The sequence below is a fragment of the Diuraphis noxia genome, unplaced genomic scaffold (assembly GCF_037042655.1).
Source record: "Diuraphis noxia isolate RWA-SAM2 unplaced genomic scaffold, SU_Dnox_SAM2 contig0001, whole genome shotgun sequence".
NCBI classification, from domain to species: Eukaryota; Metazoa; Arthropoda; class Insecta; order Hemiptera; family Aphididae; genus Diuraphis; species Diuraphis noxia.
In genome coordinates this window covers 27,869,289-27,891,486 of record NW_028301711.1, presented here as the reverse complement: position 1 = coordinate 27,891,486, position 22,198 = coordinate 27,869,289, and the positions used below count along the sequence as shown (strand labels likewise).

General features: G+C 24.0%; 1 protein-coding gene across 2 annotated transcripts in view; it reads right to left on the bottom strand.

The window, feature by feature from the left end:
• LOC107169403 (uncharacterized) overlaps positions 1-22,198 on the bottom strand; it is a 332,658-nt gene that overhangs the window by 275,273 nt on the left and 35,187 nt on the right. For both annotated transcript variants that reach the window (XM_089216823.1, XM_089216824.1), the window contains exon 2: positions 14,335-14,391. The gene's annotated coding sequence lies outside the window, so the exon portion shown is untranslated. The remainder of the gene's footprint in view (positions 1-14,334; positions 14,392-22,198) is intronic.

The following is a 22,198-nucleotide window of genomic DNA, read 5'->3' as shown; positions in this document are numbered from 1 at the left end:
ATAAAATAATATATAGAACGAACCTAATTATTTAATGACGTATTCAGTTTTACCCCATTTTAACCTAAAATTATGTATTATTTCTAATTATCATTTTATTCATATTCTGCTTTTTTAAATTTTAAATTATACTTTAAGGACATATTTTCAAATACTCAGAATTATACCGTTTAAAGAGTATCCTATGGTGATATAAACTTTTTATATTTTTTAGTATTATTTACTTAAAAATGCAAACAAAAAAAAAAACAGAATTTTAATAACTTCATTATTGAGAAAAAAAAGTTGGGCATGCTTGGAGAATCACGCCCTACATAAAATAATAAAACCAATATCCACTCAATCCAATATCTAATATTATTATTTATTATATTACAATGAAAACAAACAAAATGGCTATGCCATAAATGTCGGTGTTTTTTGGTAGTTTTCCTCAATTTCCTCGGAAAATAACGTTTTCACTTTTGATTCCCAAAAGAACAATCTACATCTATAATTTCAAATCGATTTCATATGCTACATATGAAATTCTTCGTGGCACTCATCCACCATAAAAAATGTTCACGAATATAATAAAATTCACTGAAAAACACAACATTTTAAACCCAAACCTTTCGGACAAAATTCCAAATCTATATTATAATAATAATAATAAAGTGCCCATAATAATATGTGCGGTAACGTAATATAAATAATGAATGACATTTATGTCAACTGCAGCATTTGTAATATATTTTACAAGTAATATAGTTTAAGTTATAATATTATTTATTAAGTCACAGTTGTATTTTATATTTTATATTAAAATATTTAATATCAATGTTTGAATATTAAAGAATAATTTAATTAAATCGTGCATACTGCATACCACAATGCTTAGACTTCGAATTTTCACATTATATTCAACTATCAATATTGTTTAAATAAAATTCATTCAAATTTCAAATTTCAAAATGTTAAAAAAAAATTGTCAATAGAACGTGCAATTAACTGACCATTATTCAATTTTATTTTATTAATTCAAAAAACCAATTAACAGAATATTTTTATACGTGTCCATACTACAAATGTAATTTATAAGTATTTTTTTAAAATGAGTAAATTGAACTTTTAAGTAATATAAAATTTAGTTTCTTTGTACATGTTGAAAAGTATCTACCTATTAATTATTTATGATATACTCGTATTTACAGTGCAATTTTAAATTCTAATCATGGACGAAGAAGTTATTACATTATATTTACAACAATTTATTTCATTTGTTTATAATTTTAATATGTTTAAAAATAATACTGCTTCAAAACCTGTTTATAGAAAATTATAGATATATATTGTGAAATTTTTAAGTTTAAAAAAATACTTATTATTTGTCAATCTACCGATAAATTTTGGTTTTGAATTAGATTTAGAAAAAAAAAAAAATTCACTAACTTTTAAAGTACTTATGTTAATATTATTGCTTTCAGATTTTACATATCATTCATTCACATCATGGGGCCATGCAAAATGTATTCATAATAATAATTATTATTTTGAATGCATTGTGCTGCATGGCTGCATATTATGTGTTATTCACTCATAATGTTATAATTACTCAACATGTAACAATAATATTCTAATAAACGATGTTCATAAGTTTCTCAAATTCATATTCTTTTTTTATTAATCGTTGCAAAATATAGTTTAATAAAAATCTACAGTGTATTCACCAAAAATTTGGTAATTTCGGTTGACGGTTATTATAATGTTCAAAATGCAGAAATAATTTTTGGACATACGATTATATTATTAATGTGATAATGACGTTTAACACAGTTAAAATATTTTTATTGATAAATTATACTCAAAAATGATTTGATTTTTAAAGTTTAATATTTATGTTTATCTAAATATGTTTATGCAATTATTATATGTTTTTAAACGCTCGGTGAACTAGAAAAGGATAAATATTTGTTATAATAAAATAATGGGTGGCACAACTATTAATTATGCATAAGCTATTATGTATCAATCCATTAAATAAAAGTGTTTGAGCATATTCAAGTTTTTCTTTCGCAATTTTTTTGGTATTTTAATTTTACACATCACTACCTATCTAAACTCGACAACATAATATTATAATAATATGACATGTAGGTTGTTGTTGATGCATTTTTTTCATACTTAGTAATTATAAATACAAGTTTGATTTTAAATAACTAAAAGCAATGTTCGGGATTTGTATTTAAATAACTATTAATTTAAAATGTATGTAATTAAACGGCAATCATAAAACTGTCAATGCATTGTAGTCTATATTAGGTAGTTAATCAAAAAAAATCTATAGTATAATATAATATAATACAATATCTGAGTCTAATTAATAAATATTTATATAAATCTAAAATTAGTAATTAGTACATTGAAACCAAGCATATTTAATTGTTACACGCAAAAGGAATAATTTCACAAAAAAGATGAATTTAAACCTTTCCACTCAAAAATTGACCAATTACAACGAGTTTTTAAAATTATAGTTGACTAATTCAAAAACATAAAGCTGATTAGTGGATGTCACTCTGCTGTACAGTAGGTTTATTTAACAGTGGCGGACTGGGAGAAAAACACAGCCAGGGAAAATCATAATTGTAGAGGCCCTCAATATACTAACGGCCTTTTAAATATATAACATATTTTTTATACGTCATATGGATGCTATAACGGTCTATACAATATCTAATAACTATTTTAGATTCTGAGCGGAGCGATGAATGTATTCGTATTGTTTTTAAAATGATGTGTGTGTTTTTAATTTTTTTTTTTTGTGTGTCTATCATCACCTTTTAGAACAGTAAAAATGCTTAGATTTTTTTCAACATTATCTTTTCTAATAGGAAAGTAGTGAATCTAGTTGGTAGTTTTCCCAGTAGTTTTCAAAAGTGCCGTGAAAAACAAAAGAAAAATTATTTTTATTTTTTGTTGTAACTCTAAAACAAATGACCATAGGTCCATGCAATTTTGACTCAATGTTTATATTAGCATTTTTCATACACCAAAACATTTTCAAAATATTTTGACTTGTTTTGAACTGTTTACGGCAATTTAAAATTGCATGTTTTTTAATGTTTTTTCTATAAATATCAATAAAATTGTATTTGTTGTCCCAAAGTGCGTAAAAAGGTAATGAAGGGCTCCTCATATATTGTTACTATATAGCGGTTAAAAAATATTAAAAATGCACAAATTTTTTTATAATCATTTAAAGTTTGAACTTTGACAAAATGTATTAAAATCTTGAAAATTATCAATCATTGTAATTAAAAAATTATGAAATGTTCAGTTTTTTATAACTAAGGATTAAAAATTTAAAATATATATTCTCATAAATTGTTCTTATTATGGCCAACAAATCTAAAAAATATATAAACACAGATATTTCTTATAGACATTTTAAGTTCAAATTGTGAATTTTTATTTCTTTATTTTAAATAAAATAAAATTTTTTAATTACATCTAGATTAGTATTCTTGCTCTACGATAAGAGGTAGGTATTACCTCAGTGTATAGAGCAAAGCTAGCAAATTCATATGTTAACCATACACTTTGTTCACATTTATCAACTACTACCAATAAATAAATTTATTATTATTAAGCAAAAATTTGGATGAAATTATATATTAAATCCAATAATATCGATTTTGGTTATTTTGTTGTAATTTAAAAATAAATATTATTCGTGGATATAAAAAACTTTTAAGAATATATTGACATATTATTGTATTTTATACACACAATGACATTTTCAAATGTATTTTTTTGGGGAAAAATGAATTTAACCTACCGTAGAAGATAGTAATGCCTAATACTAAAATTAATTACTTTAATCACAATAATATTATAAAATATGCCTATTGCCTATAGTAATATTATTATAGACATACCGTCTCAAAATCTCGTTTTTCGTACACAATAATATTATATCATTGAATTCAAATTTAATACCATTCATTACAGTGACCTACTATTATTGTAACATACTGTAAGCCTGGTCTGGCCGAACACAAGCCAGTCCCGCATTTTAAAATACCTAATCAGAAAGCTAGGTTTTTATGTTTAATAATATTTTATATTACATAGGTACTTATTACTTATTAGATAATATTTTAATTTATTATTTCACCATTATAATATTAATAAATATATATTTTATACCAGTAGCGGCACACCGGGAAATTTCCCGGTATCCCGGTCATCCAGTCCGCCACTGAGTAAGTAGCAATTGGGTTACTATAATGGATGGAATTAAATTTTAATCCAATGATATTATATCATTGTATACGAAAAACGATTCTGAGCGAAAACGGTTTATCTGTCTAGGATATATTATAGATTATTAAAAATTTTCAAACCTTAGAAATCTTAGATTTAAAAAGAAAATTTTTTATGAATTTCTAGCATAAAATAATTTACGAATTTTCGTGATTTTTACGTATGTTGTCAAAATTCAATCTTTGAATGCTTATAAAAAAAAATTGTGACTATATATTTCATTTAATTTTCAACTGCTATTGTAAAAATATGTTAGTAGCCTTGTATTTAATTTTCAAATCTAAGATATAAAAAGAAAAATTTTTATGAACTTCCATCTAAGATTATTTCAACATAAACGTAATTTTTAAATATTTAGCTAAAATTTGAATTTTAATTGCTTATTAAAAAAATCGTGCCTGTATATTTTTAATATTTTTCTAAAAATTCCAAAAATTAAAATGTCAGTAAACAGCTCAAAACATTTTGATATTTTGAAAATTGTATCCAATATAGAAAATTCCTATATAAACATTCAGTGAAAATTTCAAGTCATTTGTTTTAGAGTTACATCAAAATAAGAAAATCGCTTAATGCGAAATCCAGTGAATATCCAATGTTGTAAAAATTTAAATTTCAAATGCTCATACAAATTTAATTTGAATTTACGGTGAACATTTTTTTTTTTTTTTATTTTGATAAAGATTGAAAAACTTGTTAGGATTATTATCTTAAATTTTCAAATCTTAGATTTAAAAAGAAAATTTTTTATGAATTTCTAGCTTAAAATAATATGTGAATTTTAGTGATTTTTACGCATTTTGTCAAAATTCAAACTTCAAATGCTTATAAAAAAAAATGTGACTATGAAATTATTTTATCTTTCAACTGCTATTGCAACAATCAATTAATTTAAATAAAACTAATAATGATCGAAAATTGCAAATACCTATAAATAGTTCAACTAAAATCGAAAATTTTTGAAAATTGCATGGTGGATAGAATATACTTATATAAACATTCGGTGAAAATTGCATGTATCTATGGTCATTTGTTTTAAAGTTAAGTCAAAAACCAAAATTGATTTTGATGAAATCTGATTGTGCGTAAAAATTCCTATTTTTTCCTTAATTTTTAATTTGTTTATCCCAATTATTAAGAAAAAATTTGGGAATTTTTTACTTTTGACTCCCCAAAGTACCAACTAGTTTCACTTTCTAATCGGACGAGGTACTGAAATCAAAAATCGAACCACTTTTACTGCCCCAAAACGTGATGACAGGCAAAAAAATAAAAATAAAAATAAAAAAATAAAAACACACATCATGGTAAAGTCAATACATTCATTGCTCCGCTCAGAATCTAAAATATTTAATTTATTTATATTTGTATGTATCCGTGTAAAAATGAATATATGAAATTAGGTTAATATTAAAAGCAATAGTATTGAATATTGACATACAATAAAAAAAAATGTATACATACCAAGGCATTCGTTTTTCATACTATGAATTTATTGTAGGTAACAAGGTAACCAGTTACATTTGTTTTTATATTTCTAAATTATTATTTAACTATTAATAATCCTTACACGTCTGTATAAATATAGAAATCTAACCTCTAAACTCGTAAAATTATAATATTTATTAATTTATATTATATTATTATTTTTCCCTTGACTTTTATTGTCATTATAACTTCATACATAAAATAATTATTTATAATAATTTCAAGTGCTTTAGGTTGGTTTTTGGAATGAATGTTTATGGGTGAAGTGTATTGAATTTCATTGAAAGTACTTCAGCTGTATTATTCCTATATAATATATTATTGATACACTTTTAAAATTCTAATGGTAAAAACCATAGATAGTAAACCGATTATTAAACTATATACATTTGAAAAAAAAACTATTAAGTAATGCAATCAAAATATTATTATATTACTTTTTATATAAATACATACGGTACAAACAAAATTACTAGGTAAGTAGATACTATATAATATATTAGTGTACATATTATATTAAGAGAACTATAGGTTTATGGTATCTATACATTTTTTAGTATAAGTTGCCTGTGAGACATATTTTCAGCACAGTTCTAAAAATTGAGCCATAATATTATTATATACGACTTTCTAAAAAGCGATAATAAAAAGTTAGCAACAAATATTATAATGTAAAATCACACATGCAACAACTATTATAATAACATTAAATAAATACCTATATTGTAATAATTTTGGTTAATACTAATATATACTTAATATATACTTACATATATATTATATAAAAAAAAGATTGTCATTCGAAGCGGAACGTTGTGAAATATTGAAATTTACGTGAGACTAATGATATCAGTTGAAAAAAAAAACGTGTAGTTAATTTGATGAATAATACGATTTCGTCCAGTGGAAAAAAAAACGTGAAAACTCGAATAGCACGATAACGATCCATTCCCCTGTATCACATTTTATGCAGCCAGAGGAATATGAATATTATGATAACGATAACAATAATTCACCAATGTACTATATTATTGCACTGCCTGTGGCCATATTGAGTTTTAGATTATTCACAGTGCGAGCCAGTGGGCTTCAATAATTAAATATAATATCGTTTTTGTTCATTAGTCATCTGTGTGTTTACCGCGTGTGCCATCAAGGGGTCTGAATTATAAAAGTGCGGCGTATGGTGTAGGTCAATGCGTCTATTCATGAAATATTTAAAATGCAATAACATAATGATGTAGATCTCAACCATAATAATATCAGTCTGTATCCGTCAACTGGCAGACTAAATATTTAGACGTTTTATTAGCCGTGTGTTATTATTGTTGAATGGAAGTGTATGTATTATTTATAATATTATTATAATGTTATCGTTTAGGTATCGTAGTAATTGTGGTTTTTATTTATTTCCTTTTTTTTTTAAATTAATTTTTCTTTTTTTATTTAATATATTAACAATAAGTAATTTATTCACGCGCGGCCAAAATCAGTGTGGGCATTAAAAACATATTCCACGTGATTTTCTGTCGTACCATTATAATCTCTACTCACCAGTACATACTACCAATCATTTATACACAATATTATTAGTTTCTTTCATTCGTATAGGTAACCAATAAGTTATCTGCAGTTTCTATTTGTAATTTATCACCAGTAAAGCCGACACACGTAAACCTCTCCAACAAAATATTGCACATTAATCATAAACTATTATTGTAAATTCAGAGCTTTCTTCGACTATGTTTGTAGAATATTTGCTATAAACTCGTTAAACTCGCGTAAATAAGCATATTATTATGGTATACGAATTAATGAAAAGATAAATGTCATATTTGCATCAAGTTAATAAAACGAATATTATTTATCATGACAATATCAAATACCAATGTAAAATAGATGATAAAATAACCTAGGTCTAGGTGATAAAACTAAAATTAATTGTTAATAGAATAATACATAATATTATTATGTCATCAGTGAGTAAACATTTAACTCAGTATATGAAAAACTAAATTATCCATAGGAACTAAAAAAAACTAAAAACTCAAGTAAAAATATTGAAGGAAAAAATAATTTGTAGTTAATATCTGATCAATAAAAAATTCAAAGTTCAACTAAAAACCAAACGGATATAACAAATAAAAACAAAAAAAAATCATAAAATAATATAAAATAGTCTATTAAGTAAAATATTAATAAAAGTAACATTATTTGTATGTATTATGATAAATAATGACGAAAAAAATATTATATTTTTTGTGTTTAAAGCAAATTAAAAACAAAAAAAAAATAGGTGGGCATGTGGGTACATGATGGTTTCGAGTGGTTAAGTTAACACTATAATTAGTTTTATGGATGTATAAAATTTAAATTCAATAATAAATCGTCGTATACGAACACAGATTTTGAGAGGTTAGGTTCGACCGTCTATCTTACTATATTGCTAATTATATTTTATAATTTGATATTAAAGTGATTTATCTAACTATTTGTAAAACAGTAGGATGCATTAATTGTTGCCTAAAACTTCAAATTTAAAAATATTATTGTATAAATAAATCATATAATTTACTTTAAAAAGTTTCAATTACCTGTGAATAATATTTTTAAATTATGATAAAATAACTAAAATTGTAATTTTTCATTTAAATATCTAATTTCGTCCAAATTCTACTCATATTTATCAAAAACTGTGTTTCTACATTTTTCAGATTTTTCGTTTGCAGTATGAATATTATAAGAATCTTTGTTTAAATTTGAAATCCTTATCTATTCAAATATAACATTTAATACATTTTTTCAACTACAAAATAATTAGCATATTGTCATGACTTTGACGAATTTTATCAATGATGAAATTTTAACTTTAAAATTTAAACTAACAAACACTTATAACTCATAAGAAAATAACTTGACTTTCAGGTAGGTAAACTAAGTTTTATTTTATTAGTTAAAGGTAGAAAAGCTGACAAAGAATGTTGTAATAATCTTCAAATCATAGATAGGTATAAATAGATAAAACATTTTATAAATTTCTATCTCTAGCATCAGACGTTCATAAAAAATATGGTGAACCTACGTTCAACTCATTTTTTTTAAACAATGTATTAAGATCCTTCAATCCTAGTATAACATTTTAAAAATTTTTTTGGTCTAAAAAAAATGTAAATTTGCTCATGCCTATAAATAGTTTAAAAGGAGTCAAAATATTTTTTAAATTATATCATGTATGTTGCTCATCACTATTGTTAATTTTGTCCTTTTTTGTAAGATAATTGACAATTGTGCATTATTTGATTTTTTGGCTATACATCGTTTGCGTATTGACTGTTTAAAAGGTCCTACATCATTTGAGCATCAATATGATTTAACAATAGAAATGAAAAAAATGTACACCCAAAGCGCAAGTTGTTTTCTAACTTTGGTCTTAAAATCTCTAAATAATACTCACACAATATTAAATTTTCAAATATTACATAGGTATAATGTGGTACCTGCAAGTATAAATGTAATCTAGTAGAATTACATTTTCGAGTATTTGATGAATTTTGTCTTATTTTAACTTAAAATGTTTATGTGTGATAATTATTTTATTTTTATATTTAAAAATCTTAAATTATTTATTTTCTATATGATATTAATTATTATACATCATGTAATACATTTTTATACCCTTTTATTGTTTGACTATTGCTGGATAATTTGGTACGGGTAAATAGACAATGTGCAAATAATATACGGCAGTTTAGGAAATGGTCATATAAATATTTTTTTCAAAATTTTAAATATCTGTGGTTATTCGTTTTTGATTTACATTAAAATATATCAAAAATCGGTTGATTGAATTTGTTAATTTATGGATAAATATCCTAAAAAATATACATAAAAATTACAAAATCAATTTGGTTAAAAACTGGTCTTGCTTAATAATTTTAGCTTTTCCTTAATTTTTATTTTATTTTTTCTGATGTTTTAGAAAACTACTGAGAATCGTTTACTTTTAACCCAACAAAGTCACAACTAAATTTATTTCCTCATCAGAAAATATGCTATTGTAGAAAATCTAAAAAATTAATACTGCTCAAAAGGTATAATGACATATTATACATATTTGAGTTCCACTCAAAGTCTAAAATATATTATGCTGGTCAGCAGGTGCAATTCATATTATAGGGATTAATAATTCACTATTTGAGGGTTATCGTATACGGCAAGGATAATTATGTCCTCGGCATAGGTGCCTAGTGTAGTGTGAAAAGATTTCAGAATATCGTGGACGAAGACAGAGTAGAGAAAAGGCGAAATGTCACTTCCTTGAGGGATGCCGGCCAGAATAGGGAAGCTTTTCGTGTAGCTATTGTTCACTTGAGCTGAATAGGTTCGATTTTAAAGATAATACTTGATAATAAGGTAATATGGAGCGGGGAGAAATTGTTTAAGTTTGTAGAGGATACCGACGTAACCGACGTACCACACTCTGTTAAAATCTTGAGCCACGTCCAGTATAACAGCTGCGCAGTAATGCTTGGATTCCATACTAGATGATATTAAGTCAACAGTACGAAAGAGTTGGTATTTGGTAGAGTGTTTAGCCTTGAACCCAAATTGGTGATTTGGGGTGATATTAGATTTTATCAGACATTGGTAGAATTCTTTTCAGAAGTAATTTCTTGAACATTTTTGAGAATGTTAAGAGGAGACTGATTGGTCTATAGGAAGTGGGGAGTTCAAGTGGCTTGTCGGATTTAAATACAAAGATTATATTTGAGTCTTTCCAAGTACCAGGGAAGTAAGATAGGCGAAAAGGGGACTTAAATATAAGAGTGAGAAAGAGGACAGCTTTGTTTGGAAGGTATTTAACTGTAAAGTTGCTGATCAGGTCTTGGTCTGGGGCTTTTTTCGTCGGAAGTTTTTTAATAATGTTCATTACTTCACTTGGACTGGTGTGTTTGGCTTTCAGACATCTAAAATCTTTATAGTTCAAACACCCACAACACTTGACTAAATATCAGAGTAATTAAAAAAAACTATATATGTATTTAACTATCAATAATAAGAAATTCACAATATTTAATTTTAATCATAAATATCAATAATTAGTATATACCCAAATTATAAAATAGGATGAAATACAAGTTTATAATGTTTTTTTTTTTTTTTTTGCTACGAACAAATCATAAGGGAAAAAATGCATAAATACGTTTTTCAAATTTTGATATCGTATGTAACTTAATATTTCACAAATTTTAGTTTGATGTTAAATCAAATTTAGAAACAAATACCTAAAATATAACTATCATAACAAATTATACAAAAAATACATTTCAAAAAATTACCACAAGTTTCATTTATTCTAAAATTAATTTTAATTTAACAAATGTACGACAATATGCTCATCGCGATTCTAAGTGTAATTTACAGTATTTTCAGTAATGTTATTAGAATAAATCTGGTGAGTTGTATGGAAGATTCTGGTGGTCAATTTTTAATATACATATTAAGTTAATTAGTTACTTACTAAACAACTAAACGTTAATGAAAAATATAACAGAGAGATTTGATGTTATACGTTAAAATAAATAATATGTTATTTCAAACACAGCGAGTATTATGTTAAGTTTGTTAGACGTGTACGGTCCCTAAGTTCAGGACTGTATAATTAAGGGGGGAGGGGCATGTATGTAAAAGGACAGTAGCATTTTAAAATTGAATTGTATTATAATAAGTACTTATTTGTACTTTTTATACTACAACAATTTAACATTGTAACATTTTAAGACAAACTAAATAAAAAAGAAAACGAAACGATGAGTAAGTACATCTATACAGTAGGTACGTTACAACATTGACTTACAACATATAAGTGATGTTTTTGGTAAAAAATAACTCCTGCGCCTGCTATTAAAGAGGAAAATAATTATATAACATGAAATACCAATATAATTACACCCATATCTTTCGCTCAGAATTGTTTTTCATATGTAATCATTTATCATTAAATTCAAATTTAACATTCCAATTACAGTTACCTTCTCAGTTATCAATTATGATTAACAATATAAATAAAATACACAGCAGAGCAAATAATCCAGTTAAACCTAACCTAACCTAGTTATTATTATGCTATCAGAAGATCAATTATAATTAAATATAATTATTATATTGGTAACTACATACTCATAGTTATTGGATATATAATAATTGTTGTGCTAAAATTAATTTCTTAACTATTTTAAAAGACAGGGGGGTGTTATCTAATTTATTTAACTCGTCGACTCAAGTCAATATTGAAATAATACTGTGAGTTATGTGTGAAATTAAAAACGGAAAAAAAGTGCTATTAAAAATTTATTCCATTATTTATTTTAATTAGAATATTTCAAATATATGACAAACAAAGAAAACAAATGTGATGAAACTATACACATATACAAATACAATTCATATCCAGTAAAACCGAACTTAATATCTTTAAAAGTTAAACTGCAGGTTCATCTAATACTATCATTGCTGTGAAAATTTGAAAATACTATTTGAATGAGATTGAAATTTTCTTTAGAAATGTATTCACGTAGTTTTATATTTTGTATACTTTATTTTGGATTCTACTAATATTCAGAAATAAACTATAACTCATCTAGTCTGAAATTTAGTATTTGTGCCTAATACGCAAAAGTATATTCTATAAATATATAATATAATAAATGAAACCTACCTATTTCCAATTATATTTTTTATTTTTTCTATCAAAATATAATTTTTTTGTTATATCATACTTCATATCTATGATGTTTTATTTTAACAAAAAAAAATAACTAATTATAACTATAGAATCAATAACTGATTAACAACAGCATAACACAGGAAAAAATAACTCTTTAAGTTAAAAGTTACGTTTAAAAAAGTCAGTGAGTAAAAGCTGATAAGTAGGTAATGCTCTGCTGTACAGTAGGTGTTAAGTGAGTCAGTGTAATGCATAAATCAAATTTGAATTCAATGATATAAAACCAAACCAATGTATACGAAAAACAATTCTGAACTGAGACGATCTGTCATCCTAATATTATTGATCTTAAAAACTGTAAATGTCTTAAATAACTCAAAAAAGTCAACATATTTTTAATATTCTACTAAGTACATGAAATGCTAATCTAAACATTTCGTGAACATTTTTTTTGTATCTTCTCTAGATCTTCTTAGGTTAATTTTTTAAACGAAATCAAAAAATCTTTCGGTAATAAATCGTTAATATGAGGGTAAATATTCAATTTCAGAAAATTAGGTACTCATTATAAGCTTATATTACTTTTCGTAAAACTATTTATTTTTTTTTCAAAGGTAAAACTTGGGAAATAAAACATTTTACAAATTCAAGGATCTAAATAAATTTCAAATTTTCATAATTTTTACAGATTTGGTTAAAATTCCCAACTTTAAACACCTATATATATATATAAAAAAATGTTCTAACAGTTTTTCGTACTTGCGAAAATTTTGCTGTCAATATATTTTATAAAAATATATTGATGAGATCCATTGAAATTTTAAATTGAAGTTTGCGAATTATTAATTATTTTTAATTTCATGATTAAGAATTTAATTAATATATTACGATGGATATAATTTGAAATCTTCAAAGAACCCTAATTAAGTATCTCTTCATTATTATTACCATGTTCACGTAGATGGATATAGGTATGTAATTTTTGTACACGTTCATCGTACGTTAAACCAAACATGAACAAAATATCAATCAATTAAAAATCTGTATTTATACAAATTATGATACTCAATTGATTTTTTTTAGTACACAATCTAAATTTTACAAAAAAAAATACCTAACAAATATATGTTGGTTTATCTGATCTTTTAAATATTAGTGTACTTTAGTAATTAGTTCGAAATAAATGTATTAATAACACTATTGTGTGAGCATAATAATGTGTCAATTGACAACTATACCTATGAATTTCTTTCAACTTATTCACTAGAACTTAATGCAAAACAATAGAACTGGTAGATTATAGTATGACAATATGATGTATGATTTAAAGTTAGTAATTTCTTATCTCTAAGACTTCGTATATAATATAATGGTCCATTCAAAAAGCTCCATCTACAACTACGTTTATGGGTTCATGATGCACCACTGTGAGTTCCCTTTCATTATAGAAACCACAAAGTTGTTAATTTATTTGCTTAAATCAAAATTATAGAATTTTCAAAGGATGTGCAATCCAACCCGGTCGAATTTTAACTATAACCTTATTTTTTATTATATTAGCTTTAAAAGTTACGAAATTTTAACCTAAGACACTAAATTAATGGTTAAATAAAATAATACTACAAAAACTAAATTAACTATATAAAAAAAAATTAAAATAATTTTGGAAACACTTAACTATTAAAAGTGTTCAATAAAACTTTTAATAAATCGTAGCAAGCAAAAGTAAAAACGCATTAAATCTTATCTGGCCTAAAAATGTTCATAACAAATCAAAGATTTTATTTTTACTTAATATTTAATATACTTACGAATTTATTTAATAGACCATATGTTTGATTAGACAGCAGTTTGTATTCAGAAACTACCTGTAAATTAAGATACAAAAATATTTAAATGAATCCACTTGTATAAAATATTATGCTATAATACTGTAACTACACTTTAATCTTTCTCATTATCCCTCTCGTGTTCAACGAAGAGTTTATTTGTGTCTCTTTTTATTTATTTTTTTCAATATGGTACAGGTGTAAGAATGCCTTTAAATTTGATAGCAACAATAAATCTTTGTATTAGAAAAGTGATGTTATGTGGCGGCCAGGTCAATATTAAATACACAAAATGAATAAGTTCTACGTTTTTTTCGTTTATCTTATATCACTTTTCGTTATATTTTTATAACAATTTACTGAAAACTTCAAAGTTTTATCTATTCAAATACTAAATATTATCATAAAGCTCTAACATATAAAAGAATCTAATGAATAAAATAGTTTTGAGATTTAATGAAAGTTTTAAAAAGTGTTAAATATTAAAATAAAATATAATTAATCCAACTTCAAACCTAACAAAAAATAACAATAAAATCATATGTAATTCCTCATTATTTAAAAGAAAAGATTTTGAAAGTTAAACTTAATAATATTTCCATGATGAACTTTTCATTCTTATTATGTGTTCATTTATTTATTTATGCATATGACATAAATATTATTATGTGTATGATCCATAGACCTTTTACTTGTATAAGGTCTATGATGTGATCTAACAAGAATACCATTGATTTTTAAATTTTGTATCATATACTCTATTAGATTGATTCAATTTTAAAATTCGTACTAAAATAGTTTAGTTGTTATTTCCACCAAAAAGCGTTTCTCAAAATGAAAAAAAACGCATTATTGTGAACTCGATTGTTCTGTTAGTAGCGTTCAGAATTTAAAATGAGATTGGATATTGTTGTTGAAAAATTAAAGGTAACTCAATTGAATTTAGGTGGCAACAAATAAGAAAGATATTTATAGCGAACTTTTTTTATATGTTTATTTGTTGAGTGCAATATATAAATCTAAAGATTTATTTAATGTAAAAATAAAACCAATGTTAGATGAATACATGATTTATTTAATACGATAATATGTTTCACTGTTAAAAATCTGAAACAGAAAACTAAAAATTATTTTAATTACCTAAATACGAGTACAATAATAATAGTTGTCAAATTGCCATGAAGTAAAATTTTTTAAATTTCTTGCCAATATTAAATATTCTTATAATTCTACAGTAAAAAATTTACAAATAATAATTTGTGAATAATAGAAAAATGTATTAAAATATTATGTATTTTTAAAACATTTTAAAATCCAAATAAAACAAAAATGGAACAACTGGAACTCATTTTAAATTTACATCGGGAAGTTTTTTTAATCACAAAAAAATTTAATTTTTGAAGTTCAGTCAACATTAAAAGCCTAATTTCCTAACTACTATAAGTATTTATTTTACTAAAAATTATTTATAAAATAAGCGATAATATTTAAGTACAGTAAATGTAATATGTTTGTACATTTTTTTCCTCTCGTAATTTTTACTTTCTGAATATATTTGAACTTATTCATATCTATATATTGTACATATTTATTACTTATTCATACAGGTTCAAACTGAAACTTTTTTTGAAAACAATAACGCGTACACTATACAAACTTTTAGAATGCACCAACTTCCAGTAATAACACTAGTACTGAGTCCCGGAATCTTAATTACACCTTTGAAGTTTGAACTGTACAACTAAACTTTGGATATTTATCTTTGCAAATAATTAATTCATTAGTGAATGGAATTTATCATAAGGCATAGATATTAGTAAAGATAACACGAACACTGATTTTTACAGCATGTCTTAAATTAAATACATGATAATATTCTTTACTTGAAATATTGTAAACCGAAACCGTTTTAAGTACCATCATGTACCATATAAAATAAAATTCAATCTAATTTCAATTCAAATATTTGGAATCTAAGAAATGATTAATGATGATAAGATATAGTAAGAGAACAAATTAAAAACAGTTATAAATTTATAATATTTATATTTACTTATTCGAAAAAATTCTTATGTAATATTCTAAAAACCGTACATAGGTATATTTAATTTTTTAAGTTTATACATTTTTAGATAGTAAAAATAATTTAAATTTTCAGAAATACTCATCACATTGATATTCAGAGTCTATTATTTAAGTATATATTCTATACATTTACTTACAAAAAAGAGCAAAACTAGAATATTATTAATCACCATAAATCAAACCGTATAAAATACTGTTAACAAAGCCATTTTATTGTGTCAATCTAAAATTAAATTTCTATATTTTTGCTCTATTTTGTTGATTCAGAAATCTTAAACTAACTTTCATATAATGATAATGACCTATAAACATATAGCATAAAAAATGCCGGAAGTTGGCTACAAGTATAAAGATACATATTTATTATAAATGTTTGCCCTTGAAATAATAATGTGCGTATCCGTGGCCTTTAATCGATTTTAATAAATAAAACAGTATTTTAAAGGCATTTCAGTATTTTTTCTGAAAAAAACCAAATAAAACAATGATCATAAATAATAAAATAGTAAAGGTACAAAAGTTCTCACGTAAAATAATAGGGTGTCCAATCAATTAAATACGTAAACCGATCATAATAGTACCTATAATATGAATTGTATCACTTAGAAAAAATAAATTGATAATATGCGATGGTTTTTTTACTCGAAAATAAGTTTAAAAAAGTATACCTAGTTGAATAAGAATAATTAAAAATATACAAAGTAAGTGATATGTCGCCAACTCATAAGTATTTAATTAATCGTTTTATTTATTAAAGTAATGGAAAATCAGTTATCTTTACTAGCCATTATTCATTTACGGAAAAATTTAATTTATGATCAATATTATTTATAAATAAAATCTATACATAAAGAAATATTGCCAATTTATTATTTTTATACCACATTACACTGGTCCAGGACTTTTTTTGATTTTAATTATTATTATTGTTTTTATTATTATTCTCTTTATCATTATTGTGTTACAAACTATTTCATATTTCTAGACTGTACAAATCTAAGTAGATACCATCTGTTACCAATTTTTGATCGATCAACATGTAATTTAAAACTTTTGTACTCTTTTATTACCTCAAAAATTGTTTTTCAATAATAAAAAACACATCATTGTCAAACCAATTTCTTTCTCTCTCTCTCTCTCTCTCTCTCTCTCTCTCTCTCTCTCAGGAAATAAAATGAGTTTGTGATTTTAAATTGTCTAATAAATGTATGACGCGTATGCATGTAAGTGTAATTAAACTACAACATACAAATCGTGAGTTAAGAATAAAAAGGTTTTATGTTTTTTTTTCGATATATTTACTTTTTCAAATATTCCTTATAAGTTTTCAATGGCGCATATTTTAAGCTAGAAATTAATTTGATACGAGTTCTAATGAATGATAATCACAAAGAAAAAAGATGCTATGTCTTTGAAGAAATCTTAAAAACGCTCTTCTTTGAAATAAGATATTTTGACATAAATCCTTTTTACCTCATCCTACAAAATACTTCATTAATATATTATCAAAAACGAATGTTTAGAGAAAACATGTAAACTTATAACATATAGGTACCAAAACTGTTCATTGAGTAAGCTGCACATTTAAATAAAACTGTTTGGTGGTTAGATTACAAACTTTTTATTTTAAAACTAAAAGGCGTTAAGAGGTTACACCATCAACCACTTTAGACTTTCTAAAGCTTTTATTGAATCAATATTTTAAAATTTAAGAGCAAATCTGACAAAAAAAATTTTAAACAGTCAAATATCATTATTCTAATACTATTATGTTCTCACATGCACACTAATGGCAATTTTATAAAAATCTTATGTGAAAATAAACTATATAAAATTAAATTTTAAATATCTATAGTTAGAAAACAAAAAGATCTCAAATATTTTTGAAACTATATCATTTTTAGTAAAATATTTGAACATAAATTATTTTGTAAAGTATTATAGGAACTTTTTACTTTTTACTTCAAGAATACCTATAATAATGATCTGTTTTTCTCCTAGAACCATAAGAGTCGATGATTGATAAGTTTTTTATTCTATACAATTTTTTGTCGGACACAAAAAAACATAATATGTTATTATTAGGTTGTTCAAATCACATTATAATATGAAGCACTCAAAATTAAAAATAAAACATATCGATTTTTTAATACTGTTTTTATGATACAAAATATTATCATGAACGATTTTATGAAATTTTAGTATTTGCATGGAAGTACCTATTTAAACTTTAAATCAACGTTTTTGAAAAAATAATGAAGAAAAAAGTTTGTTTTATTACATAAAAATTATTAATTTGTGTATACAAACATGAAATTGGCTAATAATGATTTAATAATATTTAATAATAATTATAATTATTATTATTATTAGTACTAGTAAAAAAAAAACTTAAATTTTATTATTATTTTTATTTTTATAATATGATAGTTTTAGTTTTTTTTTTTTTTTGGTTTTACAAAAGTGTACCAAACTAAAAAAACGTTATCTATAATTGATTTTCATAGCTAATTCATTAATAAGTCAAAATAAAGTTAATGAACTTAAATTGTGTTAAAAAAATAATCATACAATATATAATTTATGTTTTCATTGATAATCTACTATTAAAATTTATGACATTGATGTTCAACCATTTGAAGTAAATTTTCTGTGAAAATACCAAGAGTTTAACCAAGAGCCTTACAAATTATAAGTTATAATGTAATATACTGGTTATAGTAAAGTGTATAAACTAAAATACTTTATTTTGAAAAAATTATATTTGCTTTTATTTAATGTTTCATAGGATGAGAATTTTAATTGACACAAAACTATTCAATGGTGAAATTAAATTTTTTTTAAGTTTTAAAAGCTAACGTTATGTCTAGGGAAAAAAACTTTATCCCCCTTTGATTTTATCTATTTTTGTATAGGTTTTAAATATTAGTAATTACTAAAAAAAAAAAGTATATTTTTATAATTTCTTCGTTTGATCATTTTTATAAACCAGAATTATAAACAAACTAATAACTATACTTAAAATATATTAAAATAACTACTAGATAACTTACTGGGTACAGAAAAAATATTCAAAATATACAAATGCATTAAACCGTGTGTTTATAATTATTCGTTCTTTCTTACTCTGTATATACTATTTTTATTGATATTTATAGGCACTATATTATAATATATTGTAATTGATCAGTGAGGGAATTTTTTCTTTTTATAATTTGCAAATTTATGATACATAATAGTTAATTATCATAGGTAGGGTATATGTAAGTACTAGAGTTATTTTTTAAATAGCTACGTCCTGTTAAATTCTATATATATTATATTATTTTTTTTTATGAAAATATAGAATACTTAAATATGTTAAAAATGCATAGTATGTTGACATAGTTTAAAATCATTAATTTATACAGATATAATAATGCATTATGCAACTAATAATTTTCTGATATACCTACATTATTATTCTCTTTCCTTGCTTATTAATTGTATACCAATCCATATTTTTATCAATTTTAAAATTATTCATTTTTAACTGCAATGTTTGTTGACATGTTATATAGAACAAAATATTTCTTGAATCCTTTGAAATGATATGAGAAACTCTACTAAGCATGTTATAATTGAAAAAAAGATTGTTGTTGTTCTACAATTCATAAAGTTGCGAAAGAGAGGATAAATACCTACTAGATGAAATATACAATTGCGTACAGAAGGAAATAATTTTCAAAATTCTTTATTTTTTCAGTGTTCACAACTGATCTCAAAATATACACTAAGAATTCTATCCATTACGTAAGAAAATACAATACGAAAATTGAAAAAAAACTCCAATTAAATTTTTTTATTTCCTATTTTTACACTTGAAATCGAGTTATCATTTTTCAATGCAACGTATTCAGTTCTATAGCAGTTATGTGGCACCTATTAACTGGTATAAACATTTTTTATAATTTGTTTTTTTATTAATAAATGGTAAAAAATATACTGTCAAAATTAAATTACAATTCAAATAGACGAAGTAAATATTTTTGATCATCTAACCCGAAAACGTATTCATATTGATTTTAATAATATTGACTACTTTATACTAACTAATTAAAATTTCACTTATGGTCTATAAATGATAGAATATTGTTATATTAGTAATTAGGAATTTTGGATCAAAAATTATGTTAAAGTAATAAAGATAATAGTATGTACTTAATATACAAACGTTTGAATTAATTAAGCTTTCTACTCACTTATTAGTTAATTTTTTTAGAACTATTGAAATAAATAAATAATATGATTTTAGAGAAATCAAGACATTAATTATGTTGTGTTCAAATATTCTTAAATATAATTTATTGTATTTTCTAAAATTTAACTTTGGCCAAAATTAAACTCGCAATGTACTTATCCTCAGGAATTGCTTTATCCAAATTGATACATCCTCGGTTATTTCTAAACACGAGGTCTTTCACAGATTTAAACAGATTTCAAGGTTTAAACATAGCCGAACTTAAAACCATTTTGCTAAAAGTAGTAATATTAAAAGACCAGCAAATCTAAATTGGCATATTTCAAGCATATTCAATACATTTTTCAAAATTAGTTATTATCACAAAAAAATTTAAGACATTTTCCAGTTAAAAATTCATAAAATTTTTGATTTGGACACCTAAGGTTTGAAAATTCAGTATAATATTCAATATAATTCAAAAGTTATTTTACTAGAATTTAAAAAAGTTTACAGTAACCTAAACATTTTTTATTAGCAATTTAAATTCATGTTTTGACGGTATTGGATATTCAAACCTATGATAACAAATTATAATCAAAAAATGCTTGTTATTTCATGATTAATAAAAAAAAATGTTAATCGGTGTACGCAACTTAAAACATTTCAATATTACTTAAATTATCATTTTCTTTTAAACAAGGACATTTTAAAAATATTTAAACTAATTTCAAACCATTTAAAAACAAATAATTAAAATTATTTTTGAATTTCGTTTATTAAATTTAACTAAGTTTACAACTAAAATTAGTATTAATTAACAATTTTGGGCTCGGTCAAAAAGCTGAAACGTTAAGAATATATTATCACTGTGTTCAATTAGAAGTGTTTGAACTTCAAATTTTCTAATAAAATCAATAATCTAATAATAAGAAATATATTGTAAATATATTCTTAGAAAAATAAATATAGGCTGAACACAATAATTTTTTTTTTTTATCGTACATTTACAATAATATTTATCATTGAATTCAAATCTAACACATCTATTACAGTTATACAGTTACTGCGGACCTACTCAATGATGAAGCATATTTAACAGTCAACATTTAATATAAAAACAGCAAAACGACTTTCTCAGTTTTTTTTAACCAAACTATATATCCAACATTTTTAAAGTATATAAGCTCTCAACGATTGAAACTTAGCGGCACCTTTGAAACACCTTCGGGACTTCCAAAAACATTCGCAAGCTCAAGATTTAAATATGACATTATGACAGGTTTGAAACCCAACAACGGATGTACAAAGGCTTTGTAGTAAACACCATGTAGTTGCAAAGTGAATTTTACGTTTCTACCAGTCACCGTTCACATTGAGAGGTTCATTCAATATTGGGTCCCATGGGTGTTCCACAGCAGGTACAGCAATAGACCTTAAGGGGAAAGCTCAAATTGTTATTGTTCTACGTAAATTACTCTTCTACACCTATCTACAAATCAAGGAACAAACTTATATTCAGTAATTAGTCAGGCTCGAACT